Below are 26,342 nucleotides of genomic sequence, written 5' to 3'. Positions count from 1 at the left end.
GAACACACGCTGCCTCGTGTAAGGGGATGGTTCCTGGTTCTATACCAGGTGCAGTATCCAGTTATCAGCCACATTTGTGTTCTGATCGCTGAGGTGAGATTTCCAAATATGCCTTTGTTTGGTGCCCTGAAGCACTCTCAGTGGCAGGGGAGGGCACCTTTCTAGGTTCAGGATGGGGGATCCCTGTTCAGGGGGGACGGCTTTTGTTGTTCACCCTTCTCCTTATGGCTTCAGATTGGATTTGGCCTGTGGGAGGTCCTGGCAGGGGGTGGCAGGGAAGAGAGGAGGGTAACGCTGGGCACGTGTTCCCAGGTCTCATCTGTGGGATGGAGGGGGACTGGGGGACTCATGGTGGCTGTACCTGCTCCAGAAGACTGTAGCTCCTTCCCATTTTACACAGCTTCCCCTGTCAGGTTCTAGAAACTTCTCCGTCCCCTCACCCTGCTCAGCCCTCACGAGCCCAGAGAGGCTGCATTACCCTTTGCTGTTTCCTGTGCCCCACCCACCCCTTTATAAACATTTCCTCTCTTAAACTCTCCTGGGGTTACGCACTCTGAGCGTGCTGTCCGTTTTATGTTGGTACCTTGACTGAGAAGCCCATTTTTTATACAGTGGAAGAAGGAGTGTGAAGGAGGAAATGCCAAACAGGACACATGTCAGAGGAGGGTCTGGAAATGGATGCTCTTATCGTGTCCCTGCCTATGAAACCTTAGAAAATCTTCACGTCCCCCAGGGGTCTGGGTACCCCAATGGGATGTAGGCCCATCTAGCACCTGGCTGTCCATCTCTGTCCTCTCCACTCTAGAAAGGTAAGGACACAGTTGGGGGCCAAATAGATAGTAAAGAAGGCTGGCGGGTGCTTTTTCATGAATGCCATGTGATACAGGAGAATCTGATGTGTTTCCAGCACCTTCCATCCTTTGCTGTGGCCCAAACACATCCACCACTGGCCTCACCAGTTGGGGGGAAGTGGATGTCTCTCTTGAGCTGATGTACATGGTGGGACCTAGATTCACAAAGCCAGGACCCTATGATTGCCTTGAGTCTGGCATCAATCATCCCCAATGGGGAGCCTGCCCGGTGTATCTGCCAAGCTCTCTGCGGGGCTGATTTAGGAATTCCAGACAACCCATGGAGAGTTCTTTAGTGTGGTGGCAGGCAACAGATCTATGATAACATGTAAAGAGATCCAGGGTCCCCAGGCCAGGACAGCAGCTGTCCTGTAAGTTGGAATTGGGGTTAAGGTGTGGGCTGGATCTACCTGTTAAAGGAGCGATGGTCTCCCCTTCTCCACCCCAGAATTGGCAAGAAGCTCCCTGAGGGCCATTGTCTGTTATCCTTGGTGCTTCTGGAATTTGAGGTCGCTGGCACGTGGCAGTGGGCTATGCTTGCATTAGTGGCCACTCTAATTTTTCCCTTCAGGAGGGTGTTTTGGATTCTAGCATTTATGTGTGTGTGTATACATATTTATCAGTAAGTGTAAGGCTGTGGCTCATGGGACAGCTAGGATTATGGTTCAGCAGATAGTCACCCTCTTTCCTTCCCTTTGTGGGCGGACGGACAGGGCTTCACACCCCTTTGATAGGGATTTGGCTCTGTGATTTGCTATGATCAATTTCACATCAGTGGAAGTGACAAGAGTAAAGACATCCGATGTGCTCCCACAATTCATCCTGCTCTGGTTCTCAGGGGTCGGCCATGGGAAGAGCAGCCCCTTTCTGATCACACTGGGAAGGATAAGCGTGGAGCCGACATGAGTCCCAGATGGCGTCAAGTCCGGTGGAGTCCAGGCCAGATCAGCCATGGGGCTGTGGCCCTGTGGGCCCATGAGTGCAGGAGTAAGAGCTTCTTGTAACCACAGAGTTGAGCTGACCACAGCTGACAACTGACTGAGTTAGTAAATTCTGCTCTGCTAAACCCAAGGGAAGTCATTTTCAAAACATTTCTCCACTCACCATCAAGTTTCATTCATCCCGGCGTTCACTTACTGATGCACTTGTTTCTTCTGCAAACGCTTTCCGGTCACCCTGGGTACCGAGCATGGTTCTAGAGCGACTCCTGTATCCCTGTGCGTCTGGGCTGTCTCCTGATCTTCATGAGAGAAATGAAGTCATGCAGGTGCTCATTCTCAAAGTGTTTGAAAGGCAGGGCGTAAATCCACCTGTTACCTGGCCCGTTTCTCCCGCTCTGTTCAGTGGCCTGAGGCTCTGTGAGGCCAGGATGGGGTGGGGTGAGTGGAGAGGAATCCTGTCCATGCCTGTACAGGCTCCCCTGCCTCCCTCCCCCACTGCATTCCATCAGAGGCTGTGGAAGAGGGGGATGCAGGGAGGGGATACTCATCATCTCCCCTGAGGGGAGCAGGTGTCCAGAGTTACTTAGATCAGCCACTTTTCAGAAAAAAGAAACTGAGGCAAGAGCTCACCCAATCATTGGCACAGGGTTGGGGGGGGGCGCTCAGCTGTCATTTATTATTATGCTAAGTCCCCGCAATTAGAGGCGTGAAGAGCCTTGACCTGAAGGGTGAGTTTTGGAATGTCTGTGCAGAAGGGAGTCAGCGTAGCAGGCCTGAGGTGGGGAGGGGGGTTTTGAAAGGCTGGGCTGAGAGTGTTGGCCCTTAGCTGGTATCTGGGAACTGGGATCTGTGGAGGGTTCCCAACACCCTGACTCATAAGAGAGGCTCCCTGAGCCTAAACTGTTTATACAAAACAATATAGTTTCTGCTGAACACCTGCTCTCCTTCTGGGAGCCTGGCATCTTGGCAGGTGCCAGGCAGAGGCTGTCCCATGACGAGCCACCGGTAAAAATTCCAGGCCCCAGCTCTCTGATGAGCTTCCCTGGTGGATAATGTTTCACATGTGTTGTCACAACTCATTGCTGGAGGAATGAAGGGAGTCTTGTGTGACTCCAGGGAGAGAGACCCTTGGAAAGTGGCTCTGGTTTCCTCTGGAAAACCAGGTGCCTTCTCCCTAATGATTTGTTTTGTTTCTTTATGTTGGAATAAATCAGAGCCATGAACACAACCATATGCTGAGTCCCGTAGATCCTCCCAGAAGACGGGGGAGGGGGTCTCAGGGACCCCTAGCACGGCATCCCCTCCCTTTTCTTGGCTCTAAACCTTTGCAGTGGATGCTTCACTTTCCCCCTCTGCCCCGCAACACCGTCCCTGACTTTTAGGAACCGCTTAGTGACCCCCAGGACTCTGTCCAAATCTCACCTTGCCCAGGAGTGTGGGAGAGTTTTTATCTTCCTTGAGCTCCTCCAGGATTGACTTTCAGAATTACTCACCAGGCCTGGGTGTTCAGTGATCATGGTTCCCTTCCTAAGAACTGTCTGAGTTTTGAGTTTTGTGACGTGTGTCAATTTATTACAGCTTTTAGCCTAGAAGCCAAGATAAAACGATATAAAATGAATGTTTTGACATTGGTTTTGCCTTGTCCTCAATGCTCTGTGTTCACTGAAAAAAGACTTTTGAAGATAGAATCTTAATAGATACCAAATTATTACCTAACTTCAAAATATTTTGACAGGTTTTCAGAGACACAGCTATAACAAAGTATGTCTCTCCATTATAGTGCCTACAATGGGAATTAGCCCTAGGGCTGTGAATCCTATTTTTAAATGTGATTAGAATTTTATTTCCTAGAGCCTGGTGGTTTGAACTCATTAGTCCAGTCCTCTGAAATTGATGAAGAGTACCTACTCAGTGCCATTGACTGAATATTGTGGAAATTCAAAATGAAGGAGACCCATTCTCTGCTTTAAAAGGACATGATTCTATGTCTGGTAGTTTTTATCAGCATTTTTTTTTTTAAAGTTTTATTTATTTATTTCAGAGAGACAGAAAGAGACCGTGTACATACGAGCCAGGGTAAGGGGCAGAGGGAGAGGGAGAGGGAGGAGCTCAAGCAGACTCAGAGCTGAGTGGGGAGCCCGACATGGGGCTCGATCCCACGACCCTGAGACCATGACCAGAGCCAAAATCAAGAGTCAGGTGCTTAACCTACTGAGCCACCCAGGTGCCCTGGTATGTGTAGGTATTTTTCATGCCCATCCAGGCTCTAACTGCCCATGTTCCTTCCGGCAGTGCCCTCAGGGGACGCGCTCCCTTCTTCTAGTTACCTCATGTCTCTCAGAAAAACGGACCTCATGCCCAACTACAGCGGTAGGCCCTGAATATCCTAAGAAAACTAAAGTAATTCCATCTTTTTGGCCACACGATTGTTTCTGAAAAACCAGGTGTAAGCCCATCAATGTGCAATGTTTTCCTAGATACGGCTTGGCCCACTCAGTGCAGAACTCATGTTTTCCTTGGAACCGTCCTCTGGAGGTGGAGGCGTTGGTAATTTGAATCCTGGAATGGCTGGGCCATCTTGGGAAGCGAGGCTGAGGAGGAGGAGGAGAAGGGTGCCTCGCAGAAAATGAAAGATAAATGTAGAGGGATCGTAATCAAGCCACTCCTGATGTTTGAACCTCTGGACATAATTGCTTACATGAACAACAAGCCATTTGAAATAATTATGTAAAGATGAGTTACCACTTCTGATGTTTGCATTCAAAATTAATTTACATGTTTTAGCTCCATTGCATCTATCTACCCACCTGTCCTTCCCCCATTGTTTACACTCTGATTTTCCTTTGGGAAAATCACGCCTCCTGTATTCCCAGGCACAAGTATTGGGCGGGACTGATTCCACGCTCAGATACATAGGGGAGCTCATGGAAGCTTCTGTCAAGCTTCACACTCTCCCCATTCTGGCTTTGATGATGGCTTAGGAATAGACATATAGCCCAATATGGGCTAGCGAAAAGAAAAAACTTAAGGCAGACACAGGAGATACTATGAGATTCCTGCTCTCTCCCTAGTTTGTGCTTCACGATTAAAGAAGACCTGTGTCCTAGACACCCGGGAACTATTCCGTTGTCCTCAAGATGAGAGGCCAGAATGGGTAAAAGGTGCCGTCCAGAGATGAAGCCAACGTTACAGGAAGCACGGACGAACAGAGAAATGGAGTCACTTAAGATCCTGTATTAGACTTGCCATGAAGCATGCTCCCTCTCCCCTTTTCTGTCAAGGCACCAGCCAAGCCAAACCAAACCACAACCAAGCCAGACTCGGGGATGGATGAAACCAGAAACCGGAGCTGGAGAAGCTCACATCCGTTGGTACCAGGGGCAAGTATATACGGGACCGTGACACAAGGACAATTGTAATAACATGTGGAATGAGTGGATGGATCGCTCTTCATCTTTTTTTTCAAAGTAGACTCCACACCCAGTGTGGAGCCCAACACGGGGCTTGAACTCTTGACCGTGAGATTGAGACCTGAGCTGAGGTCAAGAGTCAGTGCTTAACCGACTGAGCCACCCAGGTGCCCCAGTGGGTCAGTCTTAAAAAATGATGTTGGTCCTACTGGCTCCAGGTAAGAGAAGCAGTTTTCTTTGTCTTTCCCATGGAATAAATCTATAGAGACTGGGAAGATTGCACAGAGCCGTGAATGAAGGACTCTGACGAGGAAATCATTGTAGATAGATCAGGGAAGACTGGAATTTGAAGTCTCCAAACTGGTGGTGAGCAGATTTCCACTTCTGGTGTCAAGTGACCCGATCCCCAAACCCAGACACAGGTGCTAGGACAGAGTTGGAGAGAGCTCCTGGAGGAGCCCAGAGGAGCCTCCTAGCCTTGTTCTCGTAAAGGGACATGCCAACACTCTGAGAGAGTGTGAATGTCTCCATCCCCCTCGCCTTCTTTTCTCAAGTCTTTCATACCCAAACTTTTTTTTTTTTTTTAAGATTTTATTTATTTATTTGTCAGACAGAGAGAAAAGGAGAAAGGCAGCATAAGCAGGGGGAACAGCAGGCAGAGGGAGAAGCAGGATCCCCGCTGAACAAGAAGTCTGATGAGGGACTCGATCCCAGGATTTTTGGATCATGAACTGAGCTGAACGCAGACCCGTAACAGACTGAGACACCCAGGCACCCCTCTCATACCCAAACTCTTAAGCAACATTGTGGTGCTCAGGATTTGAACAAGACTCTGAGTCTCATGACGTAATAGACAAAATGTCCAGGATAAAATCTAAAATTGCTTGATCTATAAAGAGCCAGGGAAATGTCACCACTTATGGAAGAGACAGTTCACAGACACCAACAGGAAGTAACACAGATACCTAAAATTTTCAGACAAAGGCCTTAAAGTAGCCATGATAAAAAAAAATCCCCCAACACACAATCATGGACACACATGAAACAAATGGAAAAATGGAATCAAAGCCAAGAACAGGAAAATAGTTTTGTGACCTGCGGTTGGGAAAAGTTTCTAGACTTGATACCAACAGCATAACCCATAAAAGAAAAAGATGAATAAAATTGACTCTATAAAAATTAAAAGTTAAAAGGCTGTGGAAAAGACTGCTAAATTGGATCTGTTATTGGGAGAAAATATATGCAAATTGCATATCAGAATATATATTTGCAAATCACTTATCCAGAATATGTAACAGATTCTTGAAACTCAGTAAGAAAACAAAAAGCCCAATTAAGGAATCAGCGAAGACTTGCAGACTCTTTGTAAAGAGGATATATGGGAGGCAAATGCCCACGTGATGAGATTTTTCTCTGTCTTTAGGCATCAGGGAAATGCCAAGGAAAACCACAACGAGACAGTGCTGCAAATGTCCAAGAAAGGCTGTAATAGAGCCTGGACAGCAGCAGCGCAGGAGAGCGTGAGGCAAAATGAGAGCTCACACATGACTTTTAGGAACACCACACGGTATGGTCACTCTGGAAAACTATTTTTCAGTTTCTTACCAGATGACCCTAGGCTCGCATTGCTGGGTATTCACCCTAGAGGAAAGGAAACTTATATTCACACCAAAACCTGGACACACATGTTCATAACAGCTCCATCCATGATTGCAAAAACACGAGAGCAACGGAAGTGACCTTTAGAGGGCAAATGGTGGACTCGTCTGGGGTTCATCCACGTGACGGAGACAACTCAACAATAAGAGAGTGAACTATAGAGATCCGTGGCACCTTCTTTGAATCTGGAAGGCATTATGTTGAGTGAAAGAAAGCAGTCTCAAAAACTACATACTGTACATTTCCATTTATATGACTTCCTGAAAAAGCAGAAAAACCATATTGATAGAGAACAGGACAGGGGCTGCCAGGAGTTATGTATGGGGTGGGGGAGGGGAGCGACTATAATGGAATAGCAGGAGGCTGGATTTTTTTGTGGGGGAAAGCTGATAGAACTGTTCTCTATCTTGATTACCAAGAGGTGGTTACGCAACACATAGATACATTAAAATTCACAGAAATGTACACTGAAGTTAAATTCTACTGTATAATGTTTTAAAATGATATTTAAAATCATGCCCACATAACCGATGTCTTTGAATGCATTAGTTGGATTTCTCTTAAAAACAAGACATTCCTCTAGGTCCCACTCTCATCCAGGTTTGGGCTGACATTCCAGAACCAAATCCCAGGTGCCAGGAACCCCTTCTTCTGAGGTGACATCAGTGGCTGTGCCTACCCATAGAAATATAGCACAAGCAAAGTCCTGGTCTTAGTGCTCAGATTTTTTCCCCTCTTCCTTCTCCCAGCCCTGACAGGCAAATAGAAATAATGTCAGAAACGTGAACTTGGAGCATGAATGGGAATTTTATTTCCAGAGCTGTTTATAATTTTTTTCTCTTGGGTTGAAACCCTCATTCATATCCAAATAAATTATTTGAGGGTGTTGATAAGAAGATAAATTTTCAAGGGTTTTCACAAAGGTCTGTATTCAGAAAACCTGACCTTCTTGGGTTTCACTTTTTTATAGGGAGTTGGGGGGGGGGGGTTGTACAGTAATCCGAATGTGCTGTGTTTTCTTTTCCTTTTTATATGGCCACAAGGTACTCTAGATTTTGGAGAATCACAAGTTCACAGTGGGAAGAAAGATGGTCTTTTCTAGAGACAATCACCTCTCAAAACACATGGAAGGATTCAGCTTACTCCTGCAGCCCTGCCAAGAGGGACCACAACACACCAGAAGCTTTGTTTGCATTTTCTTAGTTAAGCAAATGTTTAAGGAATTGTAGTTTAAAGGTTTTATATAAGAACTGTGGTTTTTATTTTTCTACATTTCCTCCCCCCTGCCCTAATTTTGATAGCAAGTATGTATGTGTATTAATTAGTAGGCTTTGGCTGCGAGTGATAAGGATCCAAATTAAATGGAATTTGAAGGATGATTATCTTGTTTAACTGAAAATTCTGTGTGGGGGAGGATTATAGGCATGGTTGGATCTAGGGGTTTTTACTGGTTATGAATTAGTTATATACAGGAAAAATCCATCTAACTTGTGTAAGTGTAAAAGGACTTATCAAAGTCTATCACATGGCTCACACAATCTCAGAGAAGAGAAAAGAATCGGGTGTGGTAGCTCCAAAACCAGGAGTGACCTCTGGCTGCAGAGCAGAGCAGCACCACAGTGAGCACCACTGGCCCTGCAAGGAAGTTCTCTAAGTATGGGAGGTAATTTCAAGGTGCTCGGGGACAGACAATTAATGAGAAAACAATGACAGCAAGAGTAGCAAGCCCATCTGGGTAATTGGTGGTGGGCCTGGCAGTCTTATAAAGATGCACATCACATAATCTAATCCTCACAGCATCACTTTGGATATTCCTCAATGGAGAATCTGAGACCATGAGACCTAAAGAAATTTGCTCCGGTCCAGAGTGACCATATATGCTGGCTTGCCAGAGACACCCCCAGAATAATTATGAGCATTCCCATTTATTCTCAGAAATGGCCTGATGGTTATCCTACCAAGGTCACAGAGCTGGGAAGAAGAGAAGCTGGGACACAAATAGTCATTAATGGGGTCAGTTGACATCAGCAGACCCAGTCTCTCTCTCTCTATCTCTCATTTCCACCTTCCTCTGTTTGGGCTCACCCCAACCACCCCAGTGGTCTGGTGAGATCCTCCCCCTTCCAAGGGCAATGGGAAGAGGCATCTTCTCAACCCCTCACCCCTACTCTGCCAAGTTTCTAAAAGGCAATCACAGATTTTCAGCTTATTGGCCCAGTGCGGGTTTAAAACTCCCTTCTGGAACCTGGGCTGTTGCCTCAGCAAACTCAAGCGCTAAGAAGAGTTGGGGGGTGTCCCCAAATGAAAACAGTGGTGCTGTGGTTCAAAGAAGCAGAGCAGATGCAGTGAGGGGGACAGACAGCAGATGTCCCACATAATTGTCAGCACCAGCCGTCTACTCTGACTCTTGTATATGAAAATGTGGATGGCAAGATTAGATTCTCTGAGTGCTCTGAAACATCGTGCATTTACTGATAATCACAGAGGACTGATTACATCGCGATGCAATCAGATGTTGCCATTGGAACCAATCCAGAAAGACAGGCAGGGATGAAGGGAACAGAAGGTCCTCCCTAGGGGCCCGGTAGTGACTCTCTTAGGCTTTGCAGGCCAAGTGTGGTCTTTATCGTGTGTGTGTGTGTGTGTGTGTGTGTGTGTGTGTGTGTATAATGTAAAAAAAACATAGTTCAAGAGCTGGATAAAAATAGGCCGTGTGGGCTGTATTTGGCCCAGGGAACTTGTGCACCAACCCCTGATCCATCAGAGAAGACAAGGCATAGACGTGTGCACGGAGGACACGAACAGCCTCATGTCCCTTGCATAGGCCCCAAGCGTGCGCCTCAGAGACCCCGTGGAGGACGGGCACCCGGAATGTTTCTGGGCTGTAGAGGGGAGGGCCGCTGGGTTGGTTCCGTGCTCCACAGAGCTCCTCCCACCATGCGATTCTACTGCCTGGAGCGGACTTGTCTGCCTCCTGCTGGCAGGGTGCGATGATTCTCTGGAGGACTATTTCCGACCCCTGCTCAGCTCACACCATGGCGCTCCGGGGTCTCATCCCCAAATGAGCATGCGGCCCGCAAAGTCCGGGAGTCTCCCTGCTGCCAGAGGGTTCTTTGGGTGCAGATCAGAGCTCCTCCCGCTGCTCTGTGGCCTCTACTGGCTGCCTGTTCACAGCCGACGGAGAGTCAAGCTCCTCCCACATCCTGATGGGGCTCCTACCCCCTCCACGGCCCTCCCCCTTTCCCCTTGTCTCCAGCATCTCTACCTCCGGTTCTTGCATGGACACACCCAGCAGTCCCTCGCTGGGACTCTGCCTTGTTGCTCCCTCTCCCTGGAACATTCTTCTCTCCAAGACACACAAAGCTTGTTTCATGGAGGCCTCTCTGAAGAGTGACTTCCAGGGGTCTTCCCGACCGCTCTAAGTTGGCGACCACCCCACCGTTCCTCCACCTCCTGGCCTTGTGCTGCTTTTCTTCATTACATGAGTCACTCCCTGACATCTTCCATGTACTTATTTGCAAATCCATGTATTGTCGGTCCCCCGCCTGCCCGGTGAGCTCCCGAAGGGCAGGGATGTCCCTCTGCATTCTCTCAGGTGTCCCCCGCACCTAGAAAACCACGTGCAGCAAAGCGATGCTTCCAAATACTGCTGAGTGAATACACTTGTGTTGGCACTGAGATGCTCTTTCTTTTTCCAGAAGCCTTGCATCTGAGAACAGATGAAATATGTCGCAGCCACAAGGGGAAATTGATCTGAGAGCAGAGCTACGAGATAGAAACACCAGGTCCCGACCGCATCCTTTGAACGCCATAGTCAAGCTGTTCCTGAAACCGGCTTCCCCACTGCCAGGCTCGGTTACAAAAGCCAGTGTGCCGCCTTCCCGCATCAGCCACTTTGCATTGGAGGTTTTGTGGCTTGAATAAAGGAGACTTTAGAGTATCATTTGGACAGTCAGACAAGAGAGGACAGAGAGCCAAGGAGAGGAGAAGGGAGGGCATGCCAGGCCGCGAAGTGAGAGGCGGAGACACCACAATTCCAGCCTCTGCAAACAGTCAAGTTCTCTGTGTCAGAGAAAAGCCCTTTACAAACACAGCAAAGCAGGAGTCAAAAGAACCTAAAGGGAAGGGTTGTAAACTTAAGATAATCAATCTGGGCCTCCTGGGGCCTATATTCTTGCTACAAAGCAAGAGGAGCAAGGGTCACAGAGAGAATGCCGATGCGGGGGTCAAGGGCGCTGTGAGGCGGTCCTGCCCGCGTGGGCCTCTTCCCACTGTGCAGGCTCAGGTCAGCACCCGAGCCCCCAAGTTTCCTGCCTGAAAAAGGACAAATACCAATGTCAACCATCTGTAAAGAGGATGAGATCAGGACATACACGTTAAAGCGCCCGGCACAGAGGGTGACCCACGGCTGGTGTTCAGTGAATGGTAGAGATGGTTATCACGATGGGTGTGGACGGCCCTGCTTCAAACGGGCACTTGAGTTTGCAGAGTGGCTAAAAGTGCTCCCGTGGGAATCGAGGGTCAGAAACACACCTGCTTTGCAGGGAAAACAGAGGATGCGTTCAGCCAGAGTCTGTGCCCCTGTCAGTAATCCACAGCAGCAGCAGCCGCGATGATGAATGCTGTGATTGTGATGCTGTACTACATACAGTTTTGTGTGGACGCCCCGTGCCCAGCATCCCATCCAGGGCCATCCCCCTGCCCCGGCAGGTCACAGAATGCTCTTTCATCCACTGTTGCAGAGCACAGGGACAGAGTTGGAACCATGGTGGATCCCGCGGTGGGGAGCAGCGGTCTTTCCTCTCTCTTCCCCGCCCTCTGGGTGAGCCAAGGAGAGAGTTTGGTTGGGTGCTGAGCACGCCTTACCGTCTCTCCAGGGCTTTCTAATCTCCCCAAGCTAATTAGGGGTGATGCTGGGACAGGAATCCGAGTCACTGATGACACAGCCAATGCAGCTTTTAACACTTCCGTGCACATCCTCTTATCAGATTAGCTAAGTTCGAAGAACAGTGTCGTCAGAGATGAGATAAAATAGAACGCAGAAGTTTTTAGGGGAGGGACACAGGACACTTCCCTGCTGGGGTGAGGAGCCTAGATGAAGGGGGAAAGCCTGGCCCCCCAGGAAAGTGGGGGACGGGGGCGTGGGCTGCTAGACTATAGGAATCCTGGCAGGTGGACACCCAGAGAAGAGTGATAGGGGCATCTGAAGCCAAGGTCAGCCCCCTGCCCAATTCTTGTAGAGAAATGTCCAGATCCTTCTAGATGTTTCTGTGCCAGTAGAAAGATGCACTGCGGGGACTCATGCCTGCCCCTGGCTGCATCTGAAGCCTCTAAGTCTTCAGGCTGGCAGAGTCCCACCTCCGACCACCGTCCATCACCAGCTGGTGAGGGATCCAGTACCAGGGCCTCTGTGCCTGGAGTTAACAGAGCCCATCTGTATGGGCTGCTTGGCTCCAGAACACACAGGCCTGAGCAGACCGCCGATGGACGAAGTGCTGGGGCTGGCAGCTGTGCATGTTTTCCCTGTCCCGCCTTTCTCTGTCCAGAGCAGCAGACAGGGCGGAATGCCCCCGTCCAGAGAGCTGGAAAACCTGGCAGCTCCTGAGGCCCATGCCCTCCTGTGACACATGGAATGAACCCCAGGGAGAAGCCTGGAGAAGAAGGTAGGCATTTATCAGGGTCCTGTTCACCTCTTCCTAAGGACACGAGACAACTTGTGTTCAGCTCCTACTGAGACAACGTCCCATTCCACTGACAGAAGCTTCCAGAAGCTGTGTTTTAGCCAGCTGTCCGTGATGCAAGGTCAAGGCCTGACTGCTCCCATTCCTTCCTCCTGACACCTTCCAAGGCATCAGCAAATCCCATGGCTCTACCTCCGTAATAGGTCCTGCATTGTTCTCTTCTCTTCGTCTCCATCAGGTCCGTGCTGGTCCAAACCATCACCATTTTAACCTGGACCTTTGAGTCCTTCAGCCTTGTTGCTTCCATTTTGTACTCTCCTGTGAATCCTCCCTATATTGCAAAAGGGAAGATTTAAAAAGATTCATCAGACCTCCAGGGGGGTTATTGCATCTAGAATAAAATTCCTCCTCCTTCCTTAGCATTAACTCTATATTCCTGGACCCCATAAAATGCTTGCAACACTCCAGATGAATTGGGATGCTCTCTGACCCTTGAACACATCAAGTTCATTCCTGCCTCAGGACCTTTGCACATGTGACTTTTGCTGCCTTGGATAGATTCCCGCCCCCCCCCCCCCAGATCTTTAAGGGGTTGTCTGCCATTTTCCTTTCTAAGTTCCCTCTCTGCTTTATTTATTCATTCCTGCCTCAGGACCTTTGCACATGTGACTTTTGCTGCCTTGATAGATTTTTCCCCCCCAGATCTTTAAGGGGATGTCTGTCATTTTCCTTTCTAAGTTCCCTCTCTGCTTTATTTTTTTCACTGGGCACCAGAACCTGATAAACTTCTCTCCCAACATTAGTCTCCTTTTCAATTTATCGTATTCTTACCTGAGGGCTGTGGCTACTCTGGCCTAGAAGGCTGCTAACGCTTTGGCCTGTAGAGACAACAACCCCAAATCAGGAATTGTCAGAGTTTCTTGAACAGAGGTTCAAGCTCCAATTCTGCTACTTTGTTGGTTGGTGACATTGCCTCATTTTCTTACTCTATAGAATATTGATTTTTCCCTCCCAGGGTTCCAGGGAGGACACATGAACTAACAGAGGTGAAATGTTCTATAAACTGAAAAGTTCTTTGCAAATGTTTATTAACACACAACACGTGCTTATTGAACAGTGACTGCATGCCAGACAGGCCTGGCTAGGAATCCAACAGGTGGTATGTGTGTCTGCCCTTGAGTGTGGAGGACTCAGTTGAGTGGGGACTGTTTCAGCTCATGGAGTCAGAGCCTGGATTTGAACTTGGCATCATTCACTCAACAGTATGATGACTTTGGGAAAATGACTTGATTCCTATTATGTCAGTTTCATACTTTAGAAAACGGGTCTAACAACACCTTCTAGAGTAGTCGTTGTGAGGATCAAACGAGTTAATCTAGATAAAGCCCTTCAGAGGGGACGTGACAGATAGCAGGGAGGAAGTCATCATTCGTTATCAGAAGGGAAGGCCAACTGATAAGCCTTATTCCCCACTTCTTACTCCCTGTCCACTCATCTCCAGTTTAAATTCCGCCCATTGCTCCAGGCTTGGGTCAACCCCGAACTCATTAGCCAGACATCTCCCACCTCCAAGTCGCCTCTTCCTCAGCATGAGTCTGAAACAGTAGTGTCTGCTTTCCCATCCGTCTTCATTGTAGATATTTGAATTGTCTGTCCCAGCCTCACCATATGCTGGGTCACAGAAAATTGACAATAAATGCATCAGACAAAGGACTTTATTGTGAGAAGACGGCATTTCTTCGTGGATGTTCTCCAGGGGTTTAGCTCCACGGCAGGGCTAACAAGTAATGTTTGATGAGTGTTTTCAAGATGTTTTCTTATATTGCAGGAGCAAAGCTGAAGAAGGGATGGAAATCCCCAGCAGGACTCCACAGGCAGGTAGCTCCAGCTCTGAGACTCCCCCGGTCCTGAAGTGCACACGGAGAAGGGAAGAGGTAGGGGAGGCTGGATGGTGCCAGGTGGGAGAAGATGGTAGAAGGAATGGAAGATAGTGTGAAGGCACAGGGAGAGAGAGGAGAGGTGCGGGAGAGGCTGCGTGGTGACCCACCTCTGATGGGGGCCTTAGACATTATTTTATTTCATGCCGGAGACAAGCCCTCTGAAATAAGGATTATGTTAAAAGAGATTAAAATTGGCAACTCCATGGAGACAAGAGCTTTCAATTTAATTTTATTTTATTTTGTTCACTTTGTTTTTGCTTTGTCTTGGTCGTTGTTGTATCTATAACACATAGAACAATACCTGGCATGTAGTAGATGCCCAACAAATATTTGATGGATGGATGACTAAAGGATGAATGAAATGAGTAAGGGAGGCTCCAAGGCTTAAGTATGTACATCTCCAAATGGCCAATATGCACATGAAATGATTCAGCATCACTCATTAGGGAAATGCAAATCAAGACCACAATGAGATACCACTGCACACCTACCAGGATGGCCACTATTAAAACAAAAAACAAAACCCAGAAAAGAACAATTGTTGATGGGGCTGTGGAGAAACTGGAACCTGTGCGTGTTACTGGTGGGAAAGTACAATGGTGCAGCCACTGTGGAAGACAGAATGGAGGTTCTTCAAAAAATTAAAATAGAATTGTTACGGGACTCGATAATCCCACGTCTGGGTCTATAACCCCGAAGAATGGAAAGCAGGGACAGGAAAAGGTACTTGTACGCCCATGTTCAAAGCAGCTCTGGTCACGATGGCCGAAAGGTGGAGGCAACAAGTGACCATCAGGAGATGAATGGATAAACAAGCTGTGGTCTATCCATGCAATGGACTGTAATTCTGCCTTAAAAAGGAGAGAAATTCTGACCCAAGCTACCACGCAGATGAACCTTGAGGACATGATGTTAAGTGAAATAAGCCAGTCACAATAGGACACATATTGTATGAGGTACCCAGAGCCGTCAAACTCATACGGACAGAAAATGGCTTGATGGTTGCCATGGGGTCTGGGAGGGGAGAATGGGGAGTTGCTGTTTAATGGGAATAGAGTTTCCTCTTTGCAAGATGAAGAGTGTTCTGCAGGTGGACAGGGGTTATGTTTCCATAACAGTGTGAATGTACTTAATGCCTCTGAACCGTACGCTTAAAAATAGTTCAATAGTAAATTGTATGTTATGTATATTTTACCACGATTTAAAATTTAATTAGAATTGAAAAATGTTTTGGCTTGAGAGAAAGAGAGAAAGCTTTAAGAAATTGGTGCTCTGTCACGTATCACAGTACTTGTCTTTGGCAGCTGTGGCATTGTCGTGGTGTTGGGAAGGGGTCTTAGGCTTATGCACAAAGGGGAGGAAAGGGAGTGAGAAACAGGCTGGAAGGAGCTGAGCAGGGGCTGAGGGAAAGAGGGCGGGCAGTGCTGGGGGGGAGGGGTATAAAGGGGCAGGTGCCCCACTAGGTGGAACCCACAGCAGACGTCCACACTGATGGGAAACCCAGCTTCGCCCCACATCCTGTGGGTTACTCTATGGATCCAGGAAAAAAAGCCGTAAGCAGAAAGCTCTCAGTTCCAGGTGACAAGAATCTATTTCTAAGTGGTGTAAGACAACAAAGAGTCTTGTGATGAAAGCATCTAAGGATAGGTGGAGTTCAGGTACGGCTGGACTGGGGAGTCTGCCTTTTGCATTCCCTCTTTCTGCCCTTCTTTCATCTTTTTTGGCTCAGTTTGTGGGAAGGCTTTTCTCTCCTAATGGCAGGAATGGCCTCCGCAACCTCAGGTTACATCTTACAGGTCAGCAGCCCCAGAAAAATAAGAGGAAGCTTGAAGGCTTCTAGCAAACCTCTCAGCCCAAACTCTCATTGGTCTGACCTGGTCCCTGTGACTGGCTTTAATTCACAGCATGTCCAGGAGAATGGAATTCTCTGACTGGGCATGCCTTGGTCTTGTGTTTGCCTGTGGAGTCAGGGGTGGGGGTCAGCCCAATGCCAACTACAGGGGGGGAATGGGGGAATGGTGGGTGGTTCTCCAGGGGAGAAGCTGACTGCCACTCCCACAAATGGAGGGTGCATGCGGGGCGGGGAAAGACATCCACGCCTGTTCCATGGTCTCCTTCCTCCTCAGACCCATTGGCCCATTGACCCATTGACAACAAGTGCCTGGGTTCAGACAGAATGTGCAGCTGAAGGCTGAGGGGGCAGAACACCCATGGACAGATCCCTCTGCAACATGGCCCTGCCCCCAGAAGCTGTCCTCAGATACATTATGACATGATTGCCTGTCCACACGCACCCTGACCAACCGCCCACTCCGTCCCAGGGAGCCTGAGGGGCTGCCTTGTCCTCTCTCTGGCCGAGAGGTTGGCGTGTGGCAGAACAGCCCAGAGCTGGCTGCAGAGAGCTGCTGAGGGTCTGTCCGTGCCAGGGGCGGGACCCAGCAGGGTGGAGAAGCACCAGGGATGGAGAAGCAGAGCCAGACGGCCGGGGCCGGGGCATGCAAGGGCCTTTGGCAGCCTTGGGTGAAGGGAGATGAGTTCTACTTCGACCCTATCAGTAGAAGAAACTCCTGTACAGCCCCAAGTGGGGCTGGAGAGGTGACAGCGAGAGCAAGAGCGGGCAGGGAGAGGCCCAAAGGGGCAGCTCGAACCACCCCCACTCCTCCCAAGTGGGGCAGACCCCTGGCCGCCCCTCCTCAGCCCATTCTTGCCTTTCCTTTCTCACAGGGCATTGATTTGACAGATGCCCCAGGGAAGGGGGGGGGACATGGGTCAGAGAGGGCGGCCATCCTCTCTCGTCCCCTTCTGCACCACAGTGACAGCGGTCCCTCCTTCTCACTGGCTTCCTGGCTGTGCAGAGTGGGGACTCCTTTTCCCAGCTTCCTTGGTGTCACTGTGTCCCTGGGACCAGTCTCTGGCCGACCAGACTGAGCAGAAGTGGTGGGTATAATTTCCTTCTGGAGCCTTTTGACATGTTCCTTCCTTGTGTGGAGTCCAGATGAGACAGGGGGCCATCGGGGCCATGTGGGTGAGGCCGATGCCCTATGGGTGGGGGAACCAGGAGACAAAGGAGCCTGGGTCCCGACCGCTTTGCAGCAGGGAGCTTCCCTGTTACACAGGTGAGAGAGAGAGAGAGAGAGAGAGAAAGAGAGAAATCAACTTTTCCTGTGTTTAGTCTTGTTTCCAGTCTCTGCAGGTAAACATCTACAGTAGCTAAAATGGGATGAGTAGAAAGAAGAACCCAGAGACGTCCCCTCCACCGCACCAATGCCCTTCAGGAGAATGAAGTGAAGACCAGACCCCAGGGAGCACAGGGCAGGAAAGAATCGAGTCTAGACTGTGCCCATCCTTCCCCAGTTGCGAACGGTTAGCGCACTCTGGGCCAGGCACTGTCCCCAGCTTGAGATCACGCAGTGGGACCACCCGTCACAGCCCCTCCCCTCATGCCATGACAGCCCTCCTGTGGGAAGACAGACGATAAATAAGTGATGAAAGTAAAGATGGTATTTTCTGAGGGTGGTAAGTCCTCGGAAGAAATTAGACAGGCACTCCATTGCGTGGGGGGGGGGGGTATTTTAGTTTGTGTGGTCGGAGCAGGTGACATTGGAGCCAAAACCTGTGTTGAGAAGGAGCCACACACCTGGAAGGGTCACAAGGACCCTTCACTTTTCAGGTGAAGGGGAACAGTAGGCACGAAATCCGAGAGGCATGACCAACTTGGCCCAGGTAATGAAAAGTTTGCACTAACAAGTGTTAACGTAGTGTGCTTACTGTGTTAGGGTCTCTGCTAAGTGTGCAAAGTGGATCACCTCACTTAACCCCCAGGCCAGACATTGCTCCGGGGATCCCCTCTTTTGTTTTCCAAAGCATGGAACCGGGACCCAGCTGTGAAAGAAACTTGCCTTGGGTCCCAGCGCTGGTAAAGAATGGAGCCAGACTATGAACGCTTTTCTCTCTCCCTCCCCTTGTGCACTTTCTTTTTACTGCCAAATCTTAAATCTTTCAGTGGGTTGAAAATGTGGTCAAAGCTAGTGAAGATAGGGCCTTGTCCGTGGCTCTACCTCACCCCCGATCCTGAGGCCGATTCACTGGGAAGACGTAATAAAACATCACTGATTAATATAGAGAAGGTTGCTCATTCTTTCAGGAACAGTGTTGCCTAAAAGGAGGGCTGGGAATATAGAACTTTTCTCTTGTTTCTTATTTCTTTCCAATAGAAGTGACCTTCTTGGAGTCCAAGCTCCAGGAGACATGGTCATTCCATGACGAATGGTCACTGAGTGCCCGGGGTGGGTCTGCCCTTAAACCAGGACCCTGGGATTAAAGGGTGAACGAACCACCGATCTTGGCTCCCTCGAGGATCTTGGTGCCCATCCCTGCTGAGCGTCTGTGCTAGTATTTCCTGGAAAAGCAATATCTGAGCGGGTAAAAGAATGATGGCTGAGGAGCACATCCCTGTTGCAGAGGGTTCAAAGAGACCAATGCACAGGGAGTAGAACCGTTAAAGCCCTCCCCTGCACCCCGCCTGCTTCTCACCCCAACTTCCTGGCCTCAAGTCAGCCACCCACTTTGTATCCTTCCCTGCAGAGGTTTTTGCAATGCCCTCAGGGGTTGGTGATCCCTTAAGCTCCATTTGTGTCCCCCTGATATCTATCTATCTATCTATCTATCTATCTATTTATTTACAGATTTTATTCATTTATTTGACACAGAGAGCACAAGCAGGGGGAAAGGGAGAGGGAGAAGCAGGCTTCCCGCCAAGCAGGGAACCTAGTGCGGGACTCTATCCCAGGACCCTGGGATCATGACCTGTGCAGAAGGCCAATTCTTAACAACTGAGCCACCCAGGCATCCCCCTCCCCTGATGGTTTTAACTCTTTGTTTTCAAGTCCCACGGATTCTCCCTCTTAAATATTTCTTAGGTCTGTCCTTTTTCAGCATCTTGGCCACCACTGCCCACAATTATGTCCCTGTTCCTTCTTGCTGATTCCCAGGGATCTCCCAGGTCTCCAGTCTTGTCCTTCTAAAATCCTGACCTTGAGGCTCCTTCAGGAGAAATCTCAGTACAAGACCACAGAAGGGCATTTGAGAATTTTTGAGGTTTCCCATCACCTTCTGAATGCCTAGCCTGTGTTTGGAGAGTTTCCCATAATGCAGTTCCCACCTCTCCAGATGGATCCTCCCAGCCTCCCTTGCTGCAGGGGCAGTCGTGTGACTTTGATTTCTCCAATCAGATCCTCTCATTTGAGAAGGTGATCTGGAAGGGAAGAGAATGGAGATTTTGTTAAACAAGGCCGTGGAGGCGTCTGGTCCTTCTGGAGAAGCACGGAGCACTTTCTGGTTTCCTGTGCCCGGAAGTCAGATACAGCTTGTTGGCGGCTGTGTATTTTCTGATCTTGATTTTCTGATTCTTCGGAAAAGTCTCTATGCTGCCTGCTATCTTTTAATCAGTTTTAGTTTTTAGTTTTAGTTTTGCATAAACCACAGTGGGGTTTGTCGGTTGCAGTTAAGAAGGCTGCCTGATGGCAAGCACAGCACTCTCCCATCTGTATGCTTCTCATTGTTTCCCTGCACATCCTGCCCCGCACGTCCCTCTACAGCTTCATGTCTGGTGCCCCATCTCACCCTTTGTGCTCCAAGGCTATACCAGCATGGACTCCTCGCTTACACTATTCTGGGCACTGGAGTTTTTATGTTACTATAAGCTGTGATGTGCCCATTTCACAGAAGAGAACGCTGAGTCTCGGTGACATGGTCACATGTTTGCCACAGCCACAACTGGCACTCAATCCCTACCGAATGCTCGACGTGACCCCGATGCAGAGAAACTGTTGACATAGCTCAGCCACGTTCAGCTGAGATCTCATCTCTTCTAAGAGCAAGTTCAGGGCCTTCTTAACACCCCCTTTCCCCTCGTGTCCCTTCACACACGGTCTGCCCCCTCACTATGCTGGGCACAGTGACCCATTTCCTACCCAGGCCAGGCACCATCCTACCTCCCCTCCTTTGCCCGGAGAGCTTCCCGTCCCTCGACCATCTCCCCTGTCGCTTTGGTCTAGTGGTGAGGTCGCAGGTACTGAGGCCAAGTTTCCTGGGTTCAAATGCTGGCTCTGCCTCTCCCCATTCACCTGAGATGAGGCAAGTCATCCAGCCTCTCTGTGCCTCGACTGTCACATCTATAACCTTGCCTAATGTTGGTGACCCTCTTAAGTGTGTTGTGTGGAGCCACTGAGTAAACCCAGCAGAGTTGCTTAGTAAGCACCCAGTAAGTGTTGGCTACTATTATTCTCATCATCATTACCCTCATCCGGAAGTCCGTCTGTCCATCTCTCAGGATTCTCCTCCCTTCGAGCAGCCCCTCCCCAGCAGGAAGAATTCATTGCTTCCCATTCGCGGCCCCAGGACGCCCTCATCCAACTCTATTTGGAGCACATCTCAAGCTTCTTCTGAGATGTCTTGGGCTCATACTTGGCTCCAGCCACTGATGAGCTGTGTGACATTGAGCAAGTGACCTAACTTCTCTGTGTATGCCTCAGTTTCCTGGGAGAAATGACAATGATAAAAGGACCCACTTCGAGGAGCAGATGTGGAGACCCAATGTCTTTATGTTTAAAATGGGTGTCTGGGGGGCACCTGGGTGGCTCAGTGGGTTAAAGCCTCTGCTTTCGGCTCAGGTCATGATCCCGGGGTCCTGGGATCGAGCCCCACATCTGGCTCTCTGCTCTGCAGGGAGCCTGCTTCCTCCTCTCTCTCTGCCTGTCTCTCTGCCTACTTGTGATCTCTGTCTGCCAAATAAATAAATAAAATCTTTAAAAAAAAAAATGGGTGTCTGGCCTGCGGCGAGGACTCAGTAAAGAGCTCCTTTCCGTTGTTCGCTGTCTCTCTCTCTACCCTGTGAACATCTTAAGGGCATGAATGAGGGTTTATTTACCTTTGTGTTCTTGGCCCCGTGTGCAGTACCTGGACGTGCTGGGCCCCACATTCGTGCCCCACGCTTGCGAGTCTGGTCTCATGTCAGTTATTTTTCCATACCTCCTGCCCGAGGAGCACTGCTCCAGCCAGATGAAGAAAATGAGTGCTTTCTTCCAAGCTTGGTCCCCTTTGGGCTGTTGGCTTGGGAAGGCTCCAGAAGACCCAGGGCATGGGGGAGCCTGTCAGCTGTGGGGGGCTGGTGCTCCTCTACAGGGGCTCAGGGACCACCTGCGCTTGGCTGGGGGGCGTTTAGGATCTCCTCTGCAGGCATTTGGAGGGATGCTTCATGCAGAGGCCCACAGCATATGCTGTTTCCTGGGAGGTGCCAGATGGTGGTAATTTGGCTAGATTCCCTCCATCTCTGGGAGCCCGCTGACCCTTCCAGTGGCTTCAAAATGCAACAGAGAAATTATAACCATGCTCTGAAATGACAGGAGCTGGAAAGCCGTGAGGAGCTTGGCAGAGAAGAAGCCTGGCGTTGTTGCTGGTGCTGGACTACACTCACGGTCCCAGCCTGCATCACAGCCACCTGGTCAGCTGTCTGCATCCTTCTGTCTGACCGCCTTGGAAAGGATCCAAAGTAACACGGTGGTTCAGAGATCAGGCCCAGGGGTCCCATGGCCTGGGCTCAAATCCCAGCTTCTCCATTTACCACTTGTGCGAACCCCTGGCAAATACCTTTAGTTCTCTGTGCCTCGGTTTCCTTATCTGTGATATGGGACTATTATCGCTGGAACAGCAGAAAAGCATTTGGGATCAACACTGCTGTTTGCCTGTGTGTCAGTACAGTGACAGCTGACTCTGGCGCAGCACTTGCCACGGGCCAGAGACCGTTCTTCTCGTGACTTCTGTTCTGTAAGCCTTAGGGCCACCCCCTGAGGGATTTGGGAGTGTTACCTCGCTGTTAAGGTGAGTGAGGCAAGGAGAGTTTGAACGGCTCATTCACGGTCATAAAGCAAGAAGTTGGCAGAAACAGGATTCAAACTTGGACCGTTTGGCCCACGGTCCACGTTCTTACCATCAAGCTGGATGCCTGACGAGTGACACAGACTCCAGCAAAGACTGCAAAGTCTTGCCCCGAAGCAAGTGCTATGATCTACTCTAGATTACTATGGCAAGCGGTGCTTGCAGTAACTTAGAACCACCAGATGCTATCAGCCTCGTTAAGGGACGCTGATGGATGCATCTCTTTTCCTTCAAACACAGAGCATCAGTTTAGAGGATTTTGGTTGACCCAACTCCACTTGTCTTCAGCAAGGATGACTTCAGTGATAATTATTATTCACACGGGGGTTCAGGTCATCGCAACGTGCATAATACGGTGGCTCAGGGACGGCCTGAAGGACTCCGGTCTTTCCCACTTTCTGTTCTGGGATCTCAGGGACGTCAGCCTGGTCCACAGACCGACTCCCCTCTTGACAACGAGCTGGCTGCCCAGAGCTGCAGATGTGAAGACTGTCTGAAAGGGGAGACAGGAGAGGGTGACCATGCCCGGGTGTTTTGTTAGAGTTCTGAAATCATTCTCTGGAATCTTCCAGAAGGATTCCCATCAGGCCGCCCTGACTGGTCACCTGGAGCGGCGCGGGTGGTGGAGAAGCAGCAGCCGTGGCCACCGCACAGGCCGTGCTCCCCTGCTTCCCTTCACTTGCTCCTGCTGTTCCTCTGGCGCGAATCCCTCACTTCCACCCTGACGAACCATCTGTATCATTTAGGACTCGTTTCAGTTGCAAGTCACATGAAGCCCAACCAGGAGGGACTTAAACCCAGACGGGTTAGTTTTTCTCGCAGCCCAGGAAGCCCCGAGGCAGGCAGGGCAGAGCCAGTGTGTATCAGTCACTCGCGGCCCAGGGGCCAGCCTCTGTCTCTCCACTTTGTGACCTCGGCGCGCTGGCTGTCATCCACCAGCTCATCGCCTTCGGAGTCCCAAGGGGCGGCTTCTCCTCCAGGCAGGAAGGAGCGAGGAGGAGCTGCAAGGGCTCCCAAGTCCCTGAAGCCAGAGGCCATTCCTGAGAACGCAGACTCTGTTTACGTTTCATTGGCCAGAATGGGGTCACGTGGCCCCAGAGCCGCAAAGAGGCCTGGGAAAGTGAGTATCTCAGCTGGGTGCAGTCCCTGGGCACTGACGAGTGGGAGGGACCAGGGGACATTTCGAAGGCAACCAGCAGCGTCTGCTGCGCCCTTTTCTCCAAGCTCAGCTCAGCCTGCACCCCCACTGTAAATCCCTCCCTCCTTACCCCAAGTCAGTGGGCTGCCCCCCCAACCCCGATTCAGAGACACTAAAGTGAAAAAGAAGAGGAAAAAGGATAGGATGAAATACCCGATGGGTGTCTTCTTGGCCAGTCCCCCAAGCTCTCTCAGGCGATGTGGATGGCATGTCTTTGTTGGTCAGGGAAACTGAGGCTTGGAGGGTAGTGATGAGGGGCCCAAGGTCATAGCTAGGTAGGGCACTTGGCAGGGATGGGAACCCGGTGTGCTTCCGGTGCAGGTGCACGCTGTCTCCCACTGCCCGGGTCCCAGGGCCCTCCTGTCAGCCTGTCTGAGCCCCTTCCCCCCAGCAGCGCCCTCTGCCCCTCAGGTCAGGAGCAGTGCCTCTGGGGACCCTGGCCTCCTGGCAGAGGAGAGGAGGGACCCGTGTGGGAGCCTCTGAGGGCAGGAACTCGAGCACGTGGCTCCTAACTGTGGGGAGACCATTGAGCTTTCAAGTGGGCACCAGGCTGCGCCAGACACGAAAGCAAACATTGCACATTTTTCTCCTTCTCCCCTCCCCTGAGTTCTGCTGGGGGCCGGTTCATGGGAAGTTGGTTAATTGGAACTGTCCCTGCCGCCCCGGTGAGAAATGGGACGTTGTACACTGTGTCCCCTGGAGAAAGTCTCCCATCTGTTGGCTCCATGAGGATAATTACGTGTATAAATTACCCGCCTCCTCCTCCCTCCCCAGCCCGGGTGCGAGAGGGGGTGTTCTCGTGATGAAGGTTCCCGAGTGACCTTTGAGATGAGGGAGTGTGACTAAACCGACTCCTGCCTCAGCCATCTGCCCTGAGCACGACGGCAGTATCGATTTTCTATTCGAGGGGCGGAAAATGGACATTTATTTTGAAATATTTTCTGTAATGAATCTGCGATTTGGAAAGGGCACTTCTACAATTATTACTGTTGAACTTGAAGTGACTTCCAGAAGCAGAGAAAGTCACTGACTGTCCCTGGGTTTGCTTTCACCTCCTGTCACCAAGAGGAAAGACCCCAGGCTGGGCCGCTTAGGAGGCACAGCAGGTGTTTCCCACGGTGGTGGTGCATAAATCTTTTCCCAAATACCCTGGTTGCAGATTGAGTCGCATGGAATTTTCTCTACGCGGGGAAGCCCTGGCCTGGGAGTGGAGACATTCAGAAGGCATCTGCTCCCTGCACTGACTGGCGGTAGTGCCTTGGACAGTTCACTGCCTCTCCTGGGGCCTCAGTGCTTCCCTCTGTGGAATGGGAGGAGGAAATTTAGTTTTTGTTACCCCCGTCATAGGAAGAATAATGGCTCTCCTGCCCGATGTCTGTGTCCTAATCCTTGCAAACGGAATATGCTAGGTTACACAGCAGAGGAAAATTCAAGTTGCTGATGGAATTAAGTTGCTAATCAGCTGGCCCTAAAAGAGGGAGAAGCTACAGGGTTATCTGGGAGGGCCCAGTGTCATCATCACAAGGGTCCCTTTAAGTAGACACAAGAGGGAGAAGAGGGGGAGCCAGAGAGATGGCGGCTGGAGGAGGACACAGCTTGATATTGCTGACTTTGAAGAAAAGAGGCCACCAGGCTTCCTTGGAGGCTGATGGCCTCAGGAAGGTGGAAAAGTTGAGGAAATAGTCTCTCTTAGCGTAACTCCGCCCACCCTTCAGTTTCAGACCTTCCAGACTTGCTCTGGACCCAGGACCCTGAAGTCCGTCCTTGCAGAGTGCGTGCACACCCCAGTCAGCCTGAGGAGCTTGTCGTGCGTCACTTACTGCATCTCTCAAGAAACCTGAAACGCAGGGATCGTCATTGCCACCACCATTTGACAAATGAGCAAACTGAGGTCCAGAGAGAAAGCCGGGGTTCCAGCCCTTTGGATCACTGGCCCACAGATGGTCATCTGTGCCCACGATGACATTTCCTCGATCTGATGTACAAGACTGTGCACACGCGGCGTCTGATTGTGTGTGTGTGTTGGGGGGGGGTCATTAAGTCCCAGTGCACCTAGAATCATCGATATGGTGTCCTGCTCATGCTCAGCAAGGATCTAGCTTGAGGCATAAGTCCCACAGTCACTGTGGGATGTTGAGCCCCACCTCCCCATGCTGACCCAAGCCTCCAGCAGGAGGGTGGAGACGGATGACTAGAGTTGTGCCAGGTAGCACGTAAGGAGGCCTGCGATCGTGTAGCTTGCCTTTGAGCTGTGGTTCTAGGACCATTTTGTTTTCTGACCCTGGAGACACAAGCACTCGCTCGATCAGCCCCCAGCCCTGGGCGGACATTTCCTCTGTCTTCATTTTTGCAATCCTTTCCCCTCCCACACGGGCTTCTTAGAGGGTCCAAAGCATGTCAGGTGCACATCTGGCTCAGGGTCCTAGCTCTTAGCCCCACGGTCACCCTCTTTCCTCCTAGAGCTCTGCGCCCAGACGTCCACTTCTCAGAGAAGTCCCTCTGAGTGCTTCTTCTAACATTCCTCCTCCTGTTTCCTTCATCGCGCTTCAGAAAACCGAGCACAGCCCAACATAGTATAGATGTTACCTATTTATTCTGTTTATAGTCTGTCTGCCTGCTGCAGTGTAAGCTCTGGACGGCCAGGAGTTTGTCCTTTCTGAAGAACTACTGTACTCCTCATACCGGCAACTGAATGAATGAATGAATGAATGGAGGCAAGAAATGATA

The 26,342-nt window shown here is 50.1% G+C and overlaps 1 long non-coding RNA gene across 3 annotated transcripts; it reads left to right on the top strand.

The window, feature by feature from the left end:
* Positions 1 to 553: 553 nt before the first annotated feature.
* Positions 554 to 26,342, top strand: LOC116594854. Of its 3 annotated transcripts, none has more exons than XR_004287446.1 (4): positions 554 to 809; positions 10,560 to 12,524; positions 14,371 to 14,476; positions 25,331 to 26,342. It is a non-coding gene; the product is annotated as an uncharacterized LOC116594854 (long non-coding RNA). The 3 variants fall into 3 exon arrangements; XR_004287445.1 differs by lacking the exon at positions 25,331 to 26,342 and adding an exon at positions 14,776 to 15,724; XR_004287444.1 differs by lacking the exon at positions 25,331 to 26,342 and having other exon boundaries at positions 14,371 to 14,665.

The sequence above is a fragment of the Mustela erminea genome, chromosome 7 (assembly GCF_009829155.1).
Source record: "Mustela erminea isolate mMusErm1 chromosome 7, mMusErm1.Pri, whole genome shotgun sequence".
Taxonomy (NCBI): domain Eukaryota; kingdom Metazoa; phylum Chordata; class Mammalia; order Carnivora; family Mustelidae; genus Mustela; species Mustela erminea.
The sequence above is the reverse complement of the archived record's forward strand: the minus strand, read 5'-3'. Positions and strand labels throughout refer to the sequence as shown.